Below are 22394 nucleotides of genomic sequence, written 5' to 3' on the forward strand. Positions count from 1 at the left end.
ACAAAAACAAATCAGGTTCCACCGAGATTCGAACTCGGATCGCTAGATTCAGAGTCTAGAGTGCTCACCATTACACCATGGAACCCATTTGTTAACAAAAGTCGCACCCTCCATCAAAAGACATTTGGCTCTTTTCTAAGCACGGCCACGTCGCTGCATCACTGACTTCTCGAGGCTGTTGCCACACCGCTCCCATCAGCAAAACGACAAGAACTTGACAATTCCAAACTGCCACTTTGACTTGACCCTTTCTCATCTCTTCCTTCAGCTTCCAACCTTTTCCTTCTGCTTAGTATCGATGTTCAGCCAATCACACAGCAGCGAGTCAAACCTATCGCTTCCCTCGTCACTGCTTCTCTTTCAATCTGCTCAGCGCAGCTCCGATGACAGTCGTGCCGGATAATCTGTGAATAAATATTGCAAGGCACGGATGCATGAAGATTGGCCTAAAACAAAATGTAAACTTTGTGCGAGGGCACGATCCAAGCAATGCCTGCATTTCAAGAGACAGTGCTTTGAATTTCTGCATGTTTGCCTGCTGAATGCAGATTGCAAAGAAAAATTCAGCAAACACCATTTTTGGTGCAGTGAAGCGCAGCGTTGCACATAAAGCAACTTTGTCTTCTGAAGATTTAGGAAAGCAAAAGACAGGCTGAGCTTATGGACTCATAGAAAGGTTACAGCACGAAAGTAGGCCGTTCGGCCCTTCGAGTCCTGACAGCTCTATGCAACAGCAATCCAGCCAATCCCACTCCCTCGCCCTATCCCCGTAGCCCTCGGCATGTTTTCCTTTAAAGTATTTTTCAGTTCCCTCTTGAAAGCCACGATTGAATCTGCCTCCACCACGACCCCTGGCATTGCATTGCATTTCCTAACCACTCACTGTGTAAAAAAGGTTTTTCCTCAAGTCACTTTTGATTCTTTTGCCAGTCACCTTAAATCTATGTCCTCTGGTTCTTGACCTTTCCGCCAATAGGAACAGTTTGTCTACATTTATTCTGTCAATACCCCTCATGAGCTTAAATAGCTCTATCAAATCTCCTCTCAATCTTCTCTCTTCCAGAAGAACATAGAATCATAGAAGTTACAACATGGAAACAGGCCCTTCGGCCCAACATGTCCTTGTCGCCCAGTTTATACCACTAAGCTAGTCCCAATTGCCTGCACTTGGCCCATATCCCTCGATACCCATCTTCCCCATGTAACTGTCCAAATGCTTTTTAAAAGACAAAATTGTACCCGCCTCTACTACTGCCTCTGGCAGCTCGTTCCAGACACTCACCACCCTTTGAGTGAAAAAATTGCCCCTCTGGATCCTTTTGTATCTCTCCCCTCTCACCTTGAATCTGTGCCCCCTCGTTATAGACTCCCCTACCTTTGGGAAAAGATTTTGACTATCGACCTTATCTATGCCCCTCATTATTTTATAGACTTCTATAAGATCACCCCTTAACCTCCTACTCTCCAGGGAATAAAGTCCCAGTCTGTCTAACCTCTCCCTGTAAGTCAAACCATCAAGTCCCGGTAGCATCCTAGTAAATCTTTTCTGCACTCTTTCTAGTTTAATAATATCCTTTCTATAATAGGGTGACCAGAACTGTACACAGTACTCCAAGTGTGGCCTCACCAATGCCCTGTACAACTTCAACAAGACATCCCAACTCCTGCATTCAATGTTCTGACCAATGAAACCAAGCATGCTGAATGCCTTCTTCACCACCCTATCCACCTGTGACTCCACTTTCAAGGAGCTATGAATCTGTACTCCTAGATCTCTTTGTTCTATAACTCTCCCCAAAGCCCTACCATTAACGGAGTAGGTCCTGGCCCGATTCGATCCACCAAAATGCATCACCTCACATTTATCTAAATTAAACTCCATCTGCCATTCATCGGCCCACTGGCCCAATTTATCAAGATCCCGTTGCAATCCTAGATAACCTTCTTCACTGTCCACAATGCCACCAATCTTGGTGTCATCTGCAAACTTACTAACCATGCCTCCTAAATTCTCATCCAAATCATTAATATAAATAACAAATAACAGTGGGGAGGATAGTGATAGACTTCAAGCCCAGCTTCTCCAGTCTATCCACGCCACTAAATTCCCTCATCCCTGGAATCAATCTCGTTCATCTTTTCTGCACCCTCTCTTAGACCTTCGCATTTTTCCTAAAGTGCGGTGCCCAGATCTGGACACAATACTCCAGTTGTGGTCGAACTAATGTTTTATAAAGGATCATCATGAATTCCGTGCTTTAGTGTTCTATGCCTGTATTTATAAAGCCCAGGATCCCGTATGCTTTTTGAACCGCATTCTCAACCAGCCTCGCTACATTCAACGATTTGTGCACTTTTCCCCCATATCTCTCTGCTCCTGTACCCTTTTCGAATTGAGCCCTCTTATTTACATTGCTTCTCCTCGTTCTTCCGACCACTGAGATGTGTCACCTTGCATTTTTCTGCGTTCAATTTATATATCCTCTTGAAGTCTATCACTATCCTCCCCACTGTTCACTATAATTCCAAGGTTTGTGTCATCTTGAAATTTGGAAATTGTTCCCTGGACACCCAAGTACAAGTCATTAATAAATATCAAAAAGGGCAGTGGTGCGAGCACCGACCTGTGGGGCACATTACTGGACACCTCCCTCCAATCCGAAAAACAACCGTTCATCACTCCTCTCTGGTTCCTGTTACTGAGGCAATTTTGTATCCATATTGCTACTGCTCCTTTTATTCTATGGGTATCAATCTTGATGACAAGGCTATCATAAGGCACTAAATAATCGCCTTTTGAAAGTTTACATACACCACATCAATCGCATTGACCTCAGCATCCTTCTCCGTTACCTCATCAAAAACTCTATCAAGTTAGTTCAATACGATTTGACTTTAACAAAAGCCCAAATTTATACAATTAGCTCGAACCTCATTGATAGAGGCTCCGAACTTCCCACGAACAGGGATGGGATTCCAGGTGACTTTTATTTGTTTCCCCAAAAGTTACAAACGAAAGGGACAAAAGTTGAGGTTCCACGGAGATTTGAACTCGGATCGCTGGATTCAAAGTCCAGAGTGCTCATCATTACACCATGAAACCCATTCATTAAAACATGCGACACCCTTCCCTTCAAAGATACTGGGCTCGTTTATCAGCATCGCCATGGCGCTGCATCATTGACTGCACGAGGCGACTGGCAAACATCTGCCATCAGCAAAACTGCAAGCCCTGGTCAATCCCAACCTGCCACTTTGGTTCCGCCCATTCTCATCCAGACGTTCAGCTTCCCCACTTTCCCCTTTGATAAGTATAGATGCTTTGCCAATCACACAGCTGCTGTCAAATCCATCGCTTCGCTCGTTGCTGCTTCTGTTTCACACTGCTCAGCGCAGCTCGTCTTGTTGGATAATCAGTGCATAAACATTGCAAGGCACTGATGCATGAAGTTCGGGGTGAAATGAAAAGAGCTCGATCCTCACTGATTAAAGCTGCGAACTCCCCACCAACAGGGATTAGATTCCAAGTGATTTTAACTTGTTTGCCCTCAATTTGCAAACGAAAAGGACAAAATTCGAAGGTTGATCGAAATTTGAATTTGGATCGCTGGAATCCAAGTCCAGAATGCCCTTGTTATTGCACTGTGTGAACCAACTGATTACTTCAGCTGGCACCCACCAGTCAAAAACACTTGGCTGTTTTATCAGCACTGCCTTAACCCCACATCACTGACACCTCGAGGCTACCGACAAACCTCTCCCATCATCAAAACTGCAACATCTTGATAAGAAAATGTCAACATTGCCCGAGCACATGATCCAAGCAATTCTTGCCTTTCAAGAAACAATGCTTTGAATTTCTACATGCTTGATTGCTGAATGCAGATTACAAAGAAATGTTCTGCAAACACCATTCTCTGGTGCAGTGAAACTCAGCATTAAACAAAATACAGCTTTCTCTTCTGTTGATTTGGGAAAGCTAAAGTCCGGTTGAGCTGATGAACTGAAACCGATAGAAGCAACTGGAACCTCATTGATTGACAGTGACTTCCCACCAGCAGGGAGTGGATTCCCGCTGCATTTTGTTTTTTTTGCCCTGCAGTTGCAAACGAATGGGACAAAAACAAATCAGGTTCCACCGAGATTCGAACTCGGATCGCTAGATTCAGAGTCTAGAGTGCTCACCATTACACCATGGAACCCATTTGTTAACAAAGGTCGCACCCTCCATCAAAAGACATTTGGCTCTTTTCTAAGCACGGCCACGTCGCTGCATCACTGACTTCTCGAGGCTGTTGCCACACCGCTCCCATCAGCAAAACGACAAGAACTTGACAATTCCAAACTGCCACTTTGACTTGACCCTTTCTCATCTCTTCCTTCAGCTTCCAACCTTTTCCTTCTGCTTAGTATCGATGTTCAGCCAATCACACAGCAGCGAGTCAAACCTATCGCTTCCCTCGTCACTGCTTCTCTTTCAATCTGCTCAGCGCAGCTCCGATGACAGTCGTGCCGGATAATCTGTGAATAAATATTGCAAGGCACGGATGCATGAAGATTGGCCTAAAACAAAATGTAAACTTTGTGCGACGGCACGATCCAAGCAATGTCTGCATTTCAAGAGACAGTGCTTTGAATTTCTGCATGTTTGCCTGCTGAATGCAGATTGCAAAGAAAAATTCAGCAAACACCATTTTTGGTGCAGTGAAGCGCAGCGTTGCACATAAAGCAACTTTGTCTTCTGAAGATTTAGGAAAGCAAAAGACAGGCTGAGCTTATGGACTCATAGAAAGGTTACAGCACGGAAGTAGGCCGTTCGGCCCTTCGAGTCCTGACAGCTCTATGCAACAGCAATCCAGCCAATCCCACTCCCTCGCCCTATCCCCGTAGCCCTCGGCATGTTTTCCTTTAAAGTATTTTTCAGTTCCCTCTTGAAAGCCACGATTGAATCTGCCTCCACCACGACCCCTGGCATTGCATTGCATTTCCTAACCACTCACTGTGTAAAAAAGGTTTTTCCTCAAGTCACTTTTGATTCTTTTGCCAGTCACCTTAAATCTATGTCCTCTGGTTCTTGACCTTTCCGCCAATAGGAACAGTTTGTCTACATTTATTCTGTCAATACCCCTCATGAGCTTAAATAGCTCTATCAAATCTCCTCTCAATCTTCTCTGTTCCAAGAAGAACAACCCCAGCTTCTCCAGTCTATCCACGTAACTAAAGTCCCTCATCCCTGGAATCATTCTCGTTCATGTTTTCTGCACCCTCTCTTTGGCCTTCACATTTTTCCAAAAGTGCGGTGCCGAGAATTGGACACAATACTCCAGTTGTGGTCGAACTCATGTTTTATAAAGGTTCATCATGCATTCCGTGCTTTAGTACTCTATGCCTCTATTTATAAAGCCCAGGATCCCGTTTGCTTTTCTAAACCGCTTTCTCAGCTTCCCTCGCTACATTCAACGATTTGTGCACATATACCCCCAGATCTCTCTGATCCTGTACCCCTCTTCGTTTTGAGCACTCAAATTTATGTTGCTTCTCCTCCTTCTTCCGACCAAGGTGTATCACCTTGCATTTTTCTGGGTGAAATACCTTTCTCCACTTGCAGTCTATCACTATCTTCCTCACTGTTCTCGATACTTCCAAGGTTTGTCTCATCTGCAAATTTGGAAATTGTGCCCTGTGCACCCAAGTCCAAGTCATTCATAAATGTCAAAAGCGGCAGTGGTGCGAGTACCGACCTGTGGGAATCATTACTGTACACCTCCTTCCAATCCGAAAAACAACCGTTCATCAATCCTCTCTGGTTCCTGTTACTGAGGCAATTTTGTATCCATGTTGCCACTGCTCCTTTTATTCTATGGGTATCAATCTTGATGACAACCCTATTATGAGGCAATTTATCAAACGCGTTTGAAAGTTAAAGAACACCACATCAATCGCATTGCCCTCATGGATTTCAAGTGCGTTTGACTTATTCTGCCCTAAACTTGCAAACGAATCGGACAAAATTCGAGGTTTAAAGTTGGATCGCTGGAGTCCAAGTCCAGAAGGCTCAACATTGCACGATGGAATCCAACTGATCACTTCTGCCGGCAGCCACCAGTCAACGACACTTGGCTCTTTTCTTAGCACTGCCATAATGCCATATCACTGACACCTCGAGGCGACCGACAAACCTCTCCCATCAGCAAAACTGCAACTTCTTGCAAAGAAAATGTAAACTTTGCCCGAGGACATGATCCAAGCAATGCCTGCCTTTCAAGAAACAGTGCTTTGAATTTCTACATGCTTGACTGCTGAATGCAGATTACAAAGAATAGCTCAGCAAACACCATTCTTTGGTGCAGTGAAACTTAACATCAAAGAAAAAACAATTTTCTCTTCTGCTGATTTGGGAAAGCAAAAGTCCGGTTGAGCTTCTGAACTGAAACCGACAGAAGCAACTGGAACGTCATTGATTGAGGCAGCAACTTCCCACCAGCAGGGAGTGCATTCCAGCTGCATTTTGTTTTTTCGCCCTGCAGTTGCAAACGAATGGGACAAAAACAAATCAGGTTCCACCGAGATTCGAACTCAGTTCGCGCGATTCCAAGTTTAGAGTGCGCACCATTACACCATGGAACCCATTCAATGAGAAATGTCGCACCCTCCATCCAAAGATACATGGCTCTTCTCTCGAACTCGGGGACATCGTCGAAAAATTGGAGCCAGCGCTTTCAGGAGTGAAGTTGGCAACAATTCTGCCCGAAAACGTTTGGTTAAGGTAGGCTCTTTCTTCTGCAAATGACAGTTAATGCTCGCGCCATTGTTAATTTTAAATCTGTGATTTGGAGATGCAGTTGATGGACTGGGGTTGACAAATGTAAGGAATCTTACAACACCAGGTTTACGTCCAACTGTTTTATTTGAAAATCACAAGCTTTCGGAGGCTTTCCAATTCGCCAGGTGAGCGAGTGTAGAATTCCATGGAAGGTTACCGCATTTACAGTCAGAGAACAATACCTGGTGATTACAGATAATGTTTCCAACTGCCAGTTGTCAAGGCAATCAAAGTGTTCAGACAGAGTGATGTTACCTACAGGACCACCGAATGCACAAACGGCCAGAACAAAAGACAGACAGAGAGAGAGAGAGAAACATCCGAAAGGAAGAGAAAGACAGAAAATGAACCGTTGTGTTAAAAAAAGATAACTTACTTTCGCTGGTGGAGTTACCTGGAGCGTGACATGAACCCAAGATCCCGGTTGAGGCCGTCCTCATGGGTGCGGAAATTGGCTATCAATTTCTGTTCGACGATTTTGCGTTGTCGTGTGTCTCGAAGGCCGCCTTGGAGAACGCTTACCCGAAGATCGGTGGCTGAATGTCCTTGACTGCTGAAGTGTTCCCCGACTGGGAGTGAACCCTCCTGTCTGGCGATTGTTGCGCGGTGTCCGTTCATCCGTTGTCGCAGTGTCTGCATGGTCTCGCCAATGTACCATGCTCTGGGGCATCCTTTCCTGCAACGTCTGAGGTAGACAACGTTGGCCGAGTCACAGGAGTATGAACCATGTACCTGGTGGGTGGTGTCCTCTCGCGTGATGGTGGTGTCTGTGTCGATGACCTGGCATGTCTTGCAGAGGTTGCCGTGGCAGGGTTGTGTGGTGTCGTGGACGCTGTTCTCTTGAAAGCTGGGTAATTTGCTGCGAACGATGGTCTGTTTGAGGTTGGGTGGCTGTTTGAAGGCGAGTAGTGGAGGTGTGGGGATGGCCTTAGCGAGGTGTTCATCGTCATCGATGACATGTTGAAGGCTGCGGAGAACATGGCGTAGTTTCTCCGCTCCGGGGAAGTACTGGACGACGAAGGGTACTCTGTTGGTTGCGTCCCGTGTTAGTCTTCTGAGGAAGTCTCTGCGATTTTCGATCGACGAGTCGAGCGTCATATCCCGTTCTTACGAGCGCGTCTTTCAGCGTCTGTCGGTGTCCATCGCGTTCCTCCTCGTCTGAGCAGATCCTCTGTATTCGCAGGGCCTGTCCATAGGAGATGGCATCTTTGACGTGGTTAGGGTGGTAGCTGGAAAAGTGTAGCATCGTGAGGTTGTCCATGGGCTTGCGGTAGAGTGAGGTGCTGAGGTGCCCGTCTTTGATGGAGATTCGTGTGTCCAAGAAAGAAACCGATTCTGAGGAGTGGTCCATGGTGAGCTTGATGGTGGGATGGAACTTGTTGATGTTATCGTGCAGTCTCTTTAGTGATTCTTCGCCATGGGTCCATAGGAAGAAAATGTCTTCGATGTATCTGGTGTATAGCGTTGGTTGGAGGTCCTGTGCAGTGAAGAAGTCCTGCTCGAACGTTTGCATGAAAACTTTGTCATATTGGGGTGCGAATTTGGTCCCCATGGCTGTTCCTTGTGTTTGGGTAAAGAACTGGTTGTCGAAGGTGAAGCATTGTGATCCAGGATGAAGCGGATGAGTTGTAGGATGGCGTCTGGGGATTGGCTGTTGTTGGTGTTGAGTACTGATGCTGTTGCAGCGATGCCGTCATCGTGGGGGATACTGGTGTAGAGTGCCGAGACGTCCATCGTGGTGAGAAGTGTTCCTGATTCAACTGGTCCGTGGGTGCTGAGTTTTGTTGGAAGTCTGTAGTGTCGCGACAGAAGCTGGGGGTTCCCTGTACGATGGGTTTCAGGATGCCCTCGACGTATCCAGAGAGGTTCTCACACTGGGTTCTGTTGCCTGATACGATAGGACGTCCGGGTGTGTTGGCTTTGTGTATCTTTGGGAGGCAGTAGAAGTCTCCCACGCGGGGAGTACGTGGGATGAGAGCGCGTAGGATGCTTTGAAGGTCTGTATCGAAGGTCTTGATCAGTTTGTTGAGCTGGTGGGTGTGTTCCTTCTTTGGATCTGCGGGTAACCGTCTGTAGTATTCCTCGTTGTCCAGTTGTCGGTATGCTTCTTTGCAATAGTCCGTTCATCCCACTAAATATTTTTTGCCTCTTCTCGAATTCATCTATGTCCTTTTTTTTATAATATGGAGACCAGAACTGTTCCCAATACTCCAAGTATGGTCTAAACCAGGTTCTACACAGATTTAATATAACTTCTCAGCTTTTCAATTCCATCCCTCTAGAAATAAACCCCAATTCTTGGTTTGCTCTTTATCTTAAGTCGGCTGGAAAACAAAAGTGAGGAAATGATGCTGCAGATGAACAGATCCTTGTTCACATTCCATCTGGACAACTTCGTTCAGTGTTGGGCACTGCAATTCAGGAAGGGTTGGAGGGAGTGTAGCACAGATTCAACTGAATACGTGGGCATAAAAGGGGAAATTATGTGGACAGGTTGCATAAACCTGACTTGTATTCCCTTGAGTTTATACGGTGGGAGGGCCATTTAATCGGCATTTAAACTGGTAAAGAGATTCTATAGGGTGGTTCCATAGAAACCATTAGCTCTGGTGCAGCGATATAGAACAATTGAGCATATTCTTGCAACTGGAGCTAGGCCGTTCAGGAGTGATATCAGGAAGCACGTTGGACACACAAAGGGTAGTGGAAATCAGTGGATGCTGGCTAAATTGAAATTTTCAAGAATGCGATAAATGGAGATTTGTTAGGTTAGAATATCAAGGGAAATGGCTTGAAAACGTGTAAATGGAGATCTGGTACAGATCAGCCATTATATGATTGAATGACGGAACAGGCCAGAGGGGCTGCATGGTCTGCTCCTTTAACTGTGATCCTGTGCAAGTAACCTAGTTTGTAAAAACACTTCTCCAGCGGAGGATACTCGACACACGTCATCGACTCATTGCCTGAGATAAAAACAGGAAATGCTGGAAATACTCAACGGGTCAGGCAGCATCTGTGAAAAGAGGAAGGGAGAATAATTTTTTAATCGATGACCTTTCGCCGGAACGTTATCCCACGTTCGTCTCTACACAGACTCACTGTGACCTGCTGAGTTTTTCCAGCAGTTCCTGTTATTATTTCAGATTTCCAGCATCTTACTTCATTCTTTCTGTGAGATGTCTTTCCGCACATTAAAGGTGCAGTTTGGCACCGCTGTATTTGCTGAATTCCGAAGAATCTCAAAGCCCTCGCTTGAAAGTCACAAATAGGGAAATGGAACCAAGGTGAAAAGAATGAGATCCCCCTGGGATTTGATGCCAGGAACTCCTACTCATTCGACAGGCTTTTTTCAGCAACGAAGGCACGGAGCCTTGAGGGACATCCTCGCCACCACATCCGGTCACGACAAACGCCAGCAGCCTCTTATTGCTGTCTTTTAGGGTTTAAGTCAAGTTTTTGTCATCAAATCGCTTTGTCCTTCTCTTTCTCTTATCTATTCCCACGTGTTTCTAAACACTGCCTGTATCTCGGCTCTGTTTATCCCCGTGACCATCTCTGGTTAATTCTGGGTCAATCCGTGTGCCTGGGTTTGTTTTTGAGTGAGCCGGAGGCTTTAAGCAATGTTCTAAAACTTCCTCAATGAATCACCCAGAGCTGACCAATTTACCTGAGATTTTGCTCGCTTAATTAGCAGAGCAGATCAGACACTTATCTCCCTTACACTGGGAAACCAACGGGCCGAATCTTCTGACAATGTTCCTTGTACCGGGAGGCAGCAGATAAAGCATTCGGTCTGGAATCATGAGTCCATTCATGTTTTTGTCATCTGACGTAAGAAAGCTTCGGAACTTGTCGCAAGAGGAGAACAACAAACATTGAACATTTTCATTTCCGCCTTTGCACTCTGGTCCAGCGAGTTCTGGTCGGTATTTTCAGTTCTATTCTTGCCAGTTATATTTGAAGGCAGATTAAAGCTTTGAGATGTTTATTTTCGCTGCATGAGATCGCTCCCATCGGGTGAACGAATAAAAGCGTCCATTCTTTACAGGACTCTAATGGACACCAATCGGCCTGGAATGAAGCATCCAGCCTGAGAGGAATGGCACAGTGTGAGCACCAGCTGGCATTTGAAGAGCAGCTTTTTGACATTTTCCAATATTCTTCATCGGGAAAGATTGGACAGAAAAGGAAATCTGTCGTATACAGCGCTTCAACTGAACGAAAACCAGGTTCTGCTGCGCCAGTCACATGAAGCCCAGTGGAGCAGGAAGCTCTCTGTACCGCTTAATGAGGGAAGAAAGAAAGAGAGCAGAACAAGCCCAGGTTATGAGGCGAGATGGATCTTTTCATCTTGAGAATTAACAACCACTACAAGAAAACATTCCGTCATTGCGCAATGCGCTGGAATAATCTCCAGTGACCTGGATTGCAGTTCCTGCTCAAGTGGCGGGAGGATTTTTGAATGTTGAACTCGAGAATCGACCTGTGTACACATTTTAAAAAGTGTCTTCTTTGATATGGGAAACATAGGGATCAACTCCAAACAGGTTTCTCCGAGATTTAAACGCGCATTCACTGGATTCAAAGTCCACAGTGCTCACCATTACACCATGTAAAGAACGCAGAGATTGCGTTGTGCACGCACCATTCAAAGAACTCTGGCTCCTTTCTCAGCACACAGACACACATACACGCACACGTACGCAGACATACGCACAGACATGCACACAGACACACAGATGTGCACTTACAAGCAGGTACATAGACACACATACACACAATCGCGTTCATATGCATGCGCTCACACCTGCACACAAAAACACAAATACACACATTCACGCACACATACATACGCGGCACACATGCACACGCATCCACACAATCAAAGCGGCATACGCACATGCTCACAGATATATGAACGCACAAGCACACACGTACACACACGCGTATGCACACACACAAACTTGTGGAACTGCTTCCTGTGAGGAAACGTGGACTTGAGATAAATCTGCTGATATTCCAATGCGGTACATCAGAAGAACTGTAGATTCATGGCCAAGGTCTGAGCGTGTGCAGTCCGGGGACAGGTAGCAGAATGGATAGTAAGCTGGCTACAAAACAGGAATCAGAGAGTAGAGGTTAAGGGTTGCTTCTCAGACTGGCAAAATGTGGGCAGTGGTGTTCCACAGGGATCGCTGGTGAGTCCATTGTTGTTCACAATTTACATTAACTATTTGGATTCGGTAATCAGAAGTACAATTTCAAAACCTGCGGACCGCACCCAATTGGGAGGTATAGTTAATACAAAGGAAGAATGTGTCAAAATGCAAGAGGACATTAATAAACTTGCAGAATGGGCATGTCATTGGCAAATGAATTTAAATATAGATAAGTGTGAGGTGTTGCATTTTGATTGGAAGGTTAAGGAGGTCGCAGCGACCCGGGATTGCGCAGTCGCGTGAGCCGGGAGTGTGCTGGACTGCGACTCGAGCACAATCCCTGGTCTCCATACAGCACAATCCCGTATCCCCATGCAGCACACTCCCAGGTCCCCATTCAGCACACTCCCAGGTCCCCATACAGTTCACTCTGGGGTCCCAGAAGGGCTCAATTCCTGGTCCACACACAACATTCTATGTTTATAAAAGACTTTTGGGTTCCCTTTTATATCAGCAGCAAATCTTTTCTCAAAATACCTCTTTATCCGTGTTCTTCCCTTTTTTAGACCTCCTCTGTACTATCTGCATTCAGCCTCGTTCTCTACTGTATTATGAAGCTTACATTTGTCATAAGCTTCCTTTATCTGTTTGTTTTTAATCTCTATACCTTCTGGTGACGAGACGATCTGCCGGTGACGAGACGATCTGACACATGGCATCGACCGCCTGGTCGGGGAACTGCCCGATCGGGTCCATCCTCTGCTTTCCCCGCAGGACTCTCAGAACATTCCTACCCGACCATTGTCTGACAGCCTTGTGGGTCGAAGGGGGTCCTCCACAGGAACTTCTCCACCAGGTGGAGGGGGAATATCCAACTGGATGGGATATCCTGCTTCTGCTCGGCCAGAGTGGACAGACCCAGCCTTCTCAGTGTGTTGGACAGGTAGATACTCAGCACGTAGTGACACTTGCTGTTTGCTCTACATATTCTGATGCAGCCACACATAAAGATGGTCATCAGGATCTGAGCGGCATTGGGTTTGCACTTCCCCTCTTTGTATGGGGGCTTGTACATGGTGTCCCTGTGGACGCGTCCTACCTTGGACCACCAGACAAAGTGGAAGATAGCTCGGGTGACTGAGACTGCACATTGGTGGGTAATGGGCCAGACCTTGGCCAAGTGGAGCAACACCGCGAGTACCTCACACCTTAGCACCAAGTTCCTACCGGTTCTGGAGAGGAAACGCCTCCCCACAAACCAGGCTTTTATTTGGCCTTGATGACCCGCTCCTCCCAGTTCTTAGTGCAGGCCTGAGCCCCCCCCCCCCCGAACCACATCCACAGAACCTACAGATAGTCGAACCTAACGGTGAAAGGGAGAAATGATCGGACCTCTCCAGTTAGATTTTGTGGGGCGTTTCCCAGGACTCCCCGGTTTGAGTTTCGAGGGGTGTTTCCAGGGTGTTCCTACTCGGTGTCTGCAGAATGTATCCCGGGACTCCCCAGTTAGATGTTTGTGGGGCATTTCTTGGAACCTCCAGTTAGATTCTCGTGGGCCGTTTCCCGGGTTTCCCGATTTAGATGTTCGGGGGGCGTTTCCAGGGTTTCCCTATTTAAATGTTCGTTGGGGGTTTCCCGGGTCTCCCCAGTTTGATGTTTGTTGGGTATCTCCCGACTCTCCACAGATAGGTGTTCGTGGGGTGTTTCCCCAGTCTCCGCAGTTTGTTGTTTGTGGAGTGTCTTTGGAGTCTCTCAATTAAATGTCTATGGGGTGTTTCACGGTCTCCCCCGTTAGGTATTGAGTAGAATCTTAGAATCATAGAAATTTCGGCCAATCGTGTCTGTGCTGGCCGGAAAAGAGCTATCCAGCCGTATCGTACTTTCCAGCTCTTGACCCGTAGCCTTGTAGGTTAAGGCACTTCCAGTGTACATCCAAATATTTTTAAAATGTGATGAGTGTTTCTGCCTCTACCACCTTTTCAGGCCGTGATTTCCAAAACCTGAAAACCTCTGGGTGAATATATTTCTCATCAACTTCCTCTCATCCTTCGACCGATCACTTTAAATCTGTGCCCCCAGGTTATTGATCTCTTTGCTAAGAGAAATAGGTCCTTCCTGTCCAGTTAACGTAGAAACCTCATAATTTTATATACTTGAATCTCCCCTCAGCATAACATAACCTCCCTGCACTTATATCCTATCCCGGCTAATAAAGGAATGTATCCGATATGCCTAATTGACCATCTTATCTACCTGTTGTGCTACCTTTCGGGATCAGTGGACATGGACTCCAAGGCCCCTCTTTTCCTCGACACACCTCAGTATCCACCCATTTATTGTGTTTTCCATTGCCTTGTTTGTCCTCCCCAAATGCATAACCTCACACTTCTTTGGATTGAATTATTTTCAACAATTTTCTGCCCACCTGAACAGTGCATTGATACCTTCCTGCAGTTTACAGCTTTCCTCCTCAGTGTCAACTGCACGGCTATTTTTTGTATCATCTGCAAACGTCTTAATCATGCCCCTGACGATTTAAGTCGAAATATACCACAAACAGCAATATACCTAGCATTGAAACCTGCGGAATTCCACTGGAAGGATCCTTCCAGTCACAATAACACAATTTGATTCCTGCAACTTAGGACATTTTGGAACCAACTTGCCACTTTCCCTTGGATCCCAGGGGCTTTTACGTTTCTGACCAGTCTGCCATGTGGGACCTTGTCAAAAGCTTTACTAAAATCCATGTAGACTACATCAAACGCGCTACCCTCATCGACCCGCCTGTTACATCATCGAAAAATTCAAACTTGGCCAGGCACGACCTTCCCTTAACAAATTCATGCTCTCTGTCCTTGATTAAACCGTGCCTTTCAAAATGACGATTTATTCAGTACCTCAGAATTTTTCCAACAATTTGTTCACCACCGAGGTTAGGCTGACTGGCCTGCAATTACCCAGTCTATCCTTTCCCCCCTTCTTAAACAACAATACAATATGAGCAGTCCTCCAGTCCTCCGGCACCGAGCCTGTAGCCAGAGGAGCATGGACAATGATGGTCAGAGATTCCGCCATTTCCTCCCTTGCTTCTCTTAACAGCCTGGGTTGCATTTAATCCGGACCTGGCGATTTATCTACTTTCAACTATGCTTAGCACCATAATATTTCCTCTCTCGCCATGTTTATCCCATCCAATATTTCACATTCCTTCTGCTTAACTATAATGGCTGCATTGTCTCCCACTTGTTGAAGAGAGACGCAAAGTATTCATTATGAACCATACCCACGACTTCTGCCTCCACACACAGATTACCTTCTTGCTTTCTAATAAGTCCTATTCTTTCCTTAGTTACCCTCTTGCTCTTTGTGTATTCAGAAAACATCTTTGGGCATTCCTTGATTTTACTTGCCAATATTTTTTCAGGCCCCCTCTTTGTTTTCCTAATGTCCTTATTAATTTCATCCCTTCACTTTATACACTCCTCTGGGCTTTCTGCAGTAGTGAGCTCTCGGTGTCTGACATAAGCTTCCCATTGTTTGCCTTATCCTACCCTGTATGCTCCTTGATATTCAGGGGGCTCTAGATTTGCTTCTTTAACCAATTTTGCGACTCAACCTCCATTTTTATCTTCTCTCTATCTCGTCTGAAAATCCTGCAACCAAGAATGTTGATCTGCCATTCCTGCCTTTCTTTAAGCCAAGTTTCAGTAATAGCTCTGATACTTATTTCCACCTGTCCATCCGTGCACTCAGCTCATCAGTCTTATTCACTAAACTCCTTGCATTGACGTATATACCATTAGGTTCTGCCAAACTCCTGGATCCAGCAGATACAGGCTGCCGTACAGGGCACAGACCCGTCGCCTCAGGGATGCCCTACAATGGGGGCGACATCACTCTAGATACAGATAAATTGGTATTTTATCGCAACTAATGATAATCGCCACAGAACTCGGAAAAGAGATGGTTTGATGGACACATAAGTCCACCGGATATCATCGGAGGGACAGCTTGGTCCAACGACTACTTCAAACAATGAGCTGGCCGGATATAACGGCAGATATGACAGCAGTCATGAACTCATGCATAATATGTGCACAATAAGAACCAGTAATTAAAACAAAAGCAACAATGGTGCATATAAAGATTACACCTCGGCCATGGGATACACTGCAGATTGATTATATCGAACCTGTAAAAAGGACCTCATGAGGCAAAGAGTATACTTTCGTGGTGGTACATTATTTCCCAAATGCGTCGAAGCCTTTCCAGTTAATAAGGCTACAGCGACTCAAACGGCAAATGTCTCATTGAGCACGTCTTCACCCAATGGGGTCTGTCCAACACAATTGAATCTAGCAAGATGTGGAGATGCCGGTGATGGACTGGGGTTGACAATTGTAAACAATTTTACAACACCAAGTTATTGTCCAACAAATTTATTTTAAATTCCACAAGCTTTCGGAGGCTTCCTCCTTCCTCAGGTGAATAGTCGAGGAAGGAGGAAGCCTCCGGAATCGAACCAAGGCACTCATTCACCGGGCAGATGATTCGACCTGCAGGACTTTGGGCATTGAAAACAGTTTTCACATCCCATATAATCCCCAGGCGTCAGGGTATGTGGAGCGAATGAACTGCACGATTAAAAACCGGTTGATAAATGCTCCATCCGAGTCAGACACACGATGGAATACTCTTTTGCCAATGATTCTTATGGCTATTGGATGTGCCCCCGGGAAAAATACCGAGTGCACTCAATATGAGATAATGACTGGCCGCAAAATGCGCACGCAGGAAGTATGGTTGGCGGGCCATATGTCCCAGCCTCAATTAGATTAGGTGGAAATGGACAAACTGCAGAATCGACTGGGCCAATAGCAGCTGCCCTGAACCTAGGTACAGTATGCCCGAGCAGGTCCCTCCAGACATCCGGAACCCGAAACCACGGGATTTAACATAGGAGACCAGGTGATCATCTGCATCTACACATCTCAAGAAAATTGGGAACTCAAATTTGAAGGCACCTATCTCGTAATAGTCCAAGTCAGTCCCAATGTACATAATGTGCACTGTCAAGGAGAAAACCGAAAAGGAGTTCGATGGGTCCATATCCATCAATAAAAATCATACCAGGGATGAGAACTAACAGGTCACATAGAAAGCATGCGCACCACAATACTGGAAACTGGAGATGAATTGAGGCTGCACCCTGAGCCAATGAACATAACCGACCGGGAGATTCGAGTTCGACACAAGGCACCAACACAGAGGTTGATCTCTGGAGATTATGTCTGCATGTGACACGCCCTCGACTGCAAACAACAAGTAAAGTAAAGCGGGTGCCAATCAATCCTTGATTAAGAAAACAGTAGAAGATAATATGATCTGCACTGATAAGATGATATACGCTGATACATTTATGCATCAGTGCCTTGGACTGTTGATGCACTCATTTTCTGAGAAGACGAGCTGCTCTGAGCGGTGCGAAGCAGAAGCAGCGATGAGGGAAGCGATAGTTTGACAGTAGCTGTGTGATTGGCTGAGTATCTATCATTAGCAGAGGGGAAAGTGGGGAAGCTGAAGGTATGGATGAGAAAGAGCTGACCCAAATTGGCTGTTCTGAGAAAAGAGCCAGTGCCTTTGAATACTGGGTGCTGTGTGATTTAACGACTGGGTTCCATGGTGTAATCGTGAGCACTCTGGACTCTGAATGGAGTGATGGAAGTTCCAATCTTCGTGGAATCTTAATTGTTGTTAACATAAGAACATAAGAAATTGGAGCAGGAGTAGGCCAATCGGCCCCTCGAGCCTGCTCCGCCATTCAATAAGATCATGGCTGATCTGATCCCAACCACAAATCTAAAGAACACAAGAAGTCGGAGCAGGACCCGGCCACACAGCCCCTGGGCCCTCTCCGCCACCCACAGGGCATTGACCGATCCGAACTCAGCTTCATGTCCAATTTCCTGCCCGCTCCCCATAACCCCTAATTCCCATTACTTCTCGGAAACTTTCTATTTCTGTTTTAAATTTATCTAATGATGTAGCTTCCACAGCTTCCTGGGGCAGCAAATTCCACAGACCTACCACCCTCTGAGTGAAGAAGTTTCTCCTCATCTCAGTTTTGAAAGAGCAGCCCCTTATTCTAAGGTTATGCCCCGTAGTTCTAGTTTCACCCATCTTTGGGAACATCCTTACTGCATCCACCCGATCAAGACCCTTCACAATCTTATATGTTTCAATAAGATCGCCTCTCATTCTTCTGAACTCCAATGAGTAGAGTCCCAATCTACTCAACCTCTCCTCAGATGTCCGACCCCTCATCCCCGGGATTAACCGAGTGAACCTTCTTTGTACTGCCTCGAGAGCAAGTATGTCTTTTCTTAAGTATGAAGACCAAAACTGTATGCAGTATTCCAGGTGCGGTCTCACCAATACCTTATATAACTGCAGCAATACCTCCCTGTTTTTATATTCTATCCCCCGAGCAATAAAAGCCAACATTCCGTTGGCTTTCTTGATCACCTGCTGCACCTGCATACCAACTTTTTGATTTTCTTGCACTAGGACCCCCAGATCCCTTTGTACTGCAGTACTTTCCAGTCTCTCGCCATTAAGAAAATAACTTGCTCTCTGATTTTTCCTGCCAAAGTGCATAACCTCACATTTTCCAATATTATATTGCATCTGCCAAATCTCCGCCCACTCACCCAGCCTGTCTATATCCCCTTGCATGTTTTTTATGTCCTCCTCACTCTCTACTTTCCCTCCCATCTTTGTATCATCTGCAAATTTTGATATGTTGCACTCGGTCCCCTCCTCCAAATCGTTAATATAGATTGTAAAGAGTTGGGGACCCAGCACCGACCCCTGTGGAACACCACTGGTTACTGGTTGCAAGTCCGAAAATGAACCATTTATCCCAACTCTCTGCTTCCTGTTCGATAACCAATCCTCCACCCATGCCAGAATATTACCCCCAATCCCGTGATTTTTTTATCTCAAGAAATAATCTTTTATGTGGCACCTTTTCGAATGCCTTCTGGAAGTCTAAATACACTATGTCCACTGGTTCCCCTTTATCCACCCTATACGTTATATCCTCGAAGAACTCAAGCAAATTTGTCAGACATGACTTCCCCTTCATAAAGCCATGCTGACTTTGTCCTATTAAATTATGCTTATCTAAATGTTCCGTTACTGTCTCCTTAATAATAGACTCCAAAATTTTACCCACCACAGATGTTAAGCTAACTGGCCTATAATTTCCAGCCTTCTGCCTACTACCCTTTTTAAATAACGGTGTTACATTAGCAGTTTTCCAATCTGCCGGGACCTCTCCTGATTCCAGGGAATTTTGGAAAACTATCACCAAAGCATCCACAATCCCTACTGCCACTTCCCTCAAGACCCTAGGATGGTAGCCATCAGGTCCAGGGGATTTATCCGCCTTGAGTCCCATTATTTTACTGAGTACCATCTCCTGAGTGATTTTAATCGTTTTTAGCTCCTCCCCCCCGAGAGTCCCCTGTTTGTCCAGTGTTGGGATATTCTTGGTGTCCTCTACTGTAAAGACTGAAACAAAATATTTGTTCAGCATTTTTGCCATCTCCATGTTTCCCACCATTAATTTCCCGGTCTCATCCTCTAAGGGACCTATGTTTGCCTTAGCCACCCTTTTTCTTTTTATATAAGTATAGAAACTCTTGCTTTCTGTTTTTATATTTTTTGCTAATTTCTTTTCATAATCTAACTTCCCTTTCTTAATCAATCCTTTAGTTACTTTTTGCTGACTTTTGAAGAATTCCCAATCTTCTATCCTCCCACTAAGTTTGGCTACCTTATATGTCCTTGTTTTTAGTCGGATACTATCCTTGATTTCTTTACTTAGCCACGGATGGCTGTCATTTCTTTTACACCCTTTTTTCCTCAGTGGAATATATTTATTTTGAAAGTTGTAAAATAACTCCCTAAATGAACACCACTGCTCATGTACCGTCTTACCCTTTAATCTATTTTCCCAGTCCACTTTAATCAATTTTTTTCCTTGTATGATTTTTATTGATGGATCTCCTGCTTTTCGCTTTTGGTCTTGACAGTACACTTTATGTAAAATCGGGCCGACTTTGTCTATTGCATTACAGAGGCGTTCAAATTGTAGTTGCCAATTGCCTTGAGACGGGTGGATGCAGATCATCAACTGATCTCATATGTTAAATCTTGCGGTTTTGGGTTCCAGATGTCTGGAGGGACCTGCTCGGGCATACCCTACCCTCGGTTCCGTGCAGCTGCTATTGGTCCAATTGTTTCTTCAGTTTGTGCATTCTGTTGTCCATTTCCACTCGTCCAATTGAGGCTGGGACATATGGCCCGCCATCCACACTTCGGGCAGGAGCATTTGCGGCCAATCCCTCTCTCATATTGAATGTACCCGGTAATTTTGCACGGGGCATCTCTAACAGCCATGAGAATCATTGACAACAGGTTATTCCATCGTGTGCCTGATTCGAATGGAGCCTTTCTCAATCGGTTTTTAGTCGTGTGGTCCATTCACTCCACATACCAAAAGCCTGGGCATTATATTGGATGTGAAATCTGGTATCTATGCCCTAAATCCTGCAGGTCTCATCACCTGCCGGTGAAATCAGTGTCTTGTTCAGATTCAAATGTGTTGGACAGACACCATCGGGTGAAGACGTGCTCAGTGAGGACATTAGATGTTTGAGTGACTGTAACATTATTAATTAGAATTTGCAAAATAATGTACCATCACTTCGGCATACCCTTGGCCTGTTGAGGTCATTTTTAATGGTCCGATATAATCAATCTACAATGTATTCCATGGTCCCGATGTAAACTTTATCTGACCCATTGTTATCTTCTTTTCAAGTCCTGGGTCACCCTGTGCACATATTATGCATTGGTTCACGACTGCTGTCAAATTTGCTGTTATATCAGGACACAACATTGTTTGAAGCAGTCGCTGAAACAAATTCCGCCGCGCTGGACGTATGTGTCCATCGGACCACCTCTTTTCCAAGTTCTGTGGGGATGATTATTCAGTTCCAATGATAAGAACATAAGAAATTGGAGCAGGAGTCGGCCAATCGGCGCTTAGAGCCTGCTACCCCATTCAATAAGATCATGGCTGATCCGATCCTAACCTCAAATCTAAAGAACACAAGAAGTAGGAGCAGGACCCGGCCACTCAGCCCCTGGACCCGCTCCGCCACCCACAGGGCCTTGACCGATCCGAACTCAGCTTCATGACTAATTTCCTGCCCGCTCCCCGTAACCCCTAATTCCCTTATTTCTAGGAAACGGTCTATTTCTGTTTTAAATTTATTTAATTATGTAGCTTCCACAGCTTCCTGGGGTAGCAAATTCCACAGACCGACTACCCTCTGAGTGAAGAAGTTTCTCCTCATCTCAGTTTTGAAAGAGCAGCCCCTTATTCTAAGATTATGCCCCCTAGTTCTAGTTTCACCCATCCTTGGGAACATCCTTACCGCATCGACCCGATCAAGCCCCTTCACAATTTTATATGTTTCAATAAGATCGCCTCTCATTCTTCTGAACTCCAATGAGTAGATTCCCAATCTACTCAACCTCTCCTCATATGTCCAGCCCCTCATCCCCGGGATTAGCCGAGTGAACCTTCTTTGTACTGCCTCGAGAGCAAGTATGTCTCTTCTTAAGTATGGAGACCAAAACTGTATGCAGTATTCCAGGTGCGGTCTCACCAATACCTTATATAACTGCAGCAATAGCTCCCTGTTTTTATATTCTATCCCCCTAGCAACAAAAGCCAACATTCCGTTGGCCTTCTTGATCGCCTGCTGCACCTGCATACTAACTTTTTGATTTTCTTGCACTCGGACCCCCAGATCCCTTTGTAATGCAGTACTTTCCAGTTTCTCGCCATTAAGATATTAACTTGCTCTCTGATTTTTCCTGCCAAAGTGCATGACCTCACATTTTCCAATATTGTATTGCATCTGCCAAATCTCCGCCACTAACCCAGCCTGTCCATATCCCCTTGTAGGTTTTTTATATCCTCCTCACTCTCTACTTTCCCTCCGATCTTTGTATCATCCGTAAACTTTGATATGTAACGCTCGGTCCCCTCCTCCAAATCGTTAATATAGATTGTAAAGAATTGGGGACCCAGCACTGGCTACTGTTTGCCAGTCCGAGAATGAACCATTTCTCCCAACTCTCTGCTTCCTGTTAGATAACCAATCCTCCACCCATGCCAGAATATTACCCCCAAACCAGTGATTCTTTATCTTGAGCAATATTCTTTTATGTGGCAACTTGTTGAATGTCTTCTGGAAGTCCAAATACACTACGTCCAATGGTTCCCTTTATCCACCCTGTACGTTATGTCCTCAAAGAACTCAAGC

At 45.4% G+C, this 22394-nt stretch overlaps 2 non-coding genes across 2 annotated transcripts; both read right to left on the reverse strand.

The window, feature by feature from the left end:
* Positions 1-13: 13 nt before the first annotated feature.
* Positions 14-85, reverse strand: trnaq-cug (transfer RNA glutamine (anticodon CUG)). Its single transcript has one exon. It is a non-coding gene; the product is annotated as a tRNA-Gln (tRNA).
* A 4045-nt stretch (positions 86-4130) lies between these two features.
* On the reverse strand, positions 4131-4202 carry trnaq-cug (transfer RNA glutamine (anticodon CUG)). Its single transcript has one exon. It is a non-coding gene; the product is annotated as a tRNA-Gln (tRNA).
* Between the last annotated feature and the right edge of the window lie 18192 nt (positions 4203-22394).

The sequence above is a fragment of the Heptranchias perlo genome, chromosome 35, assembly GCF_035084215.1.
Source record: "Heptranchias perlo isolate sHepPer1 chromosome 35, sHepPer1.hap1, whole genome shotgun sequence".
Lineage (NCBI taxonomy): Eukaryota > Metazoa > Chordata > Chondrichthyes > Hexanchiformes > Hexanchidae > Heptranchias > Heptranchias perlo.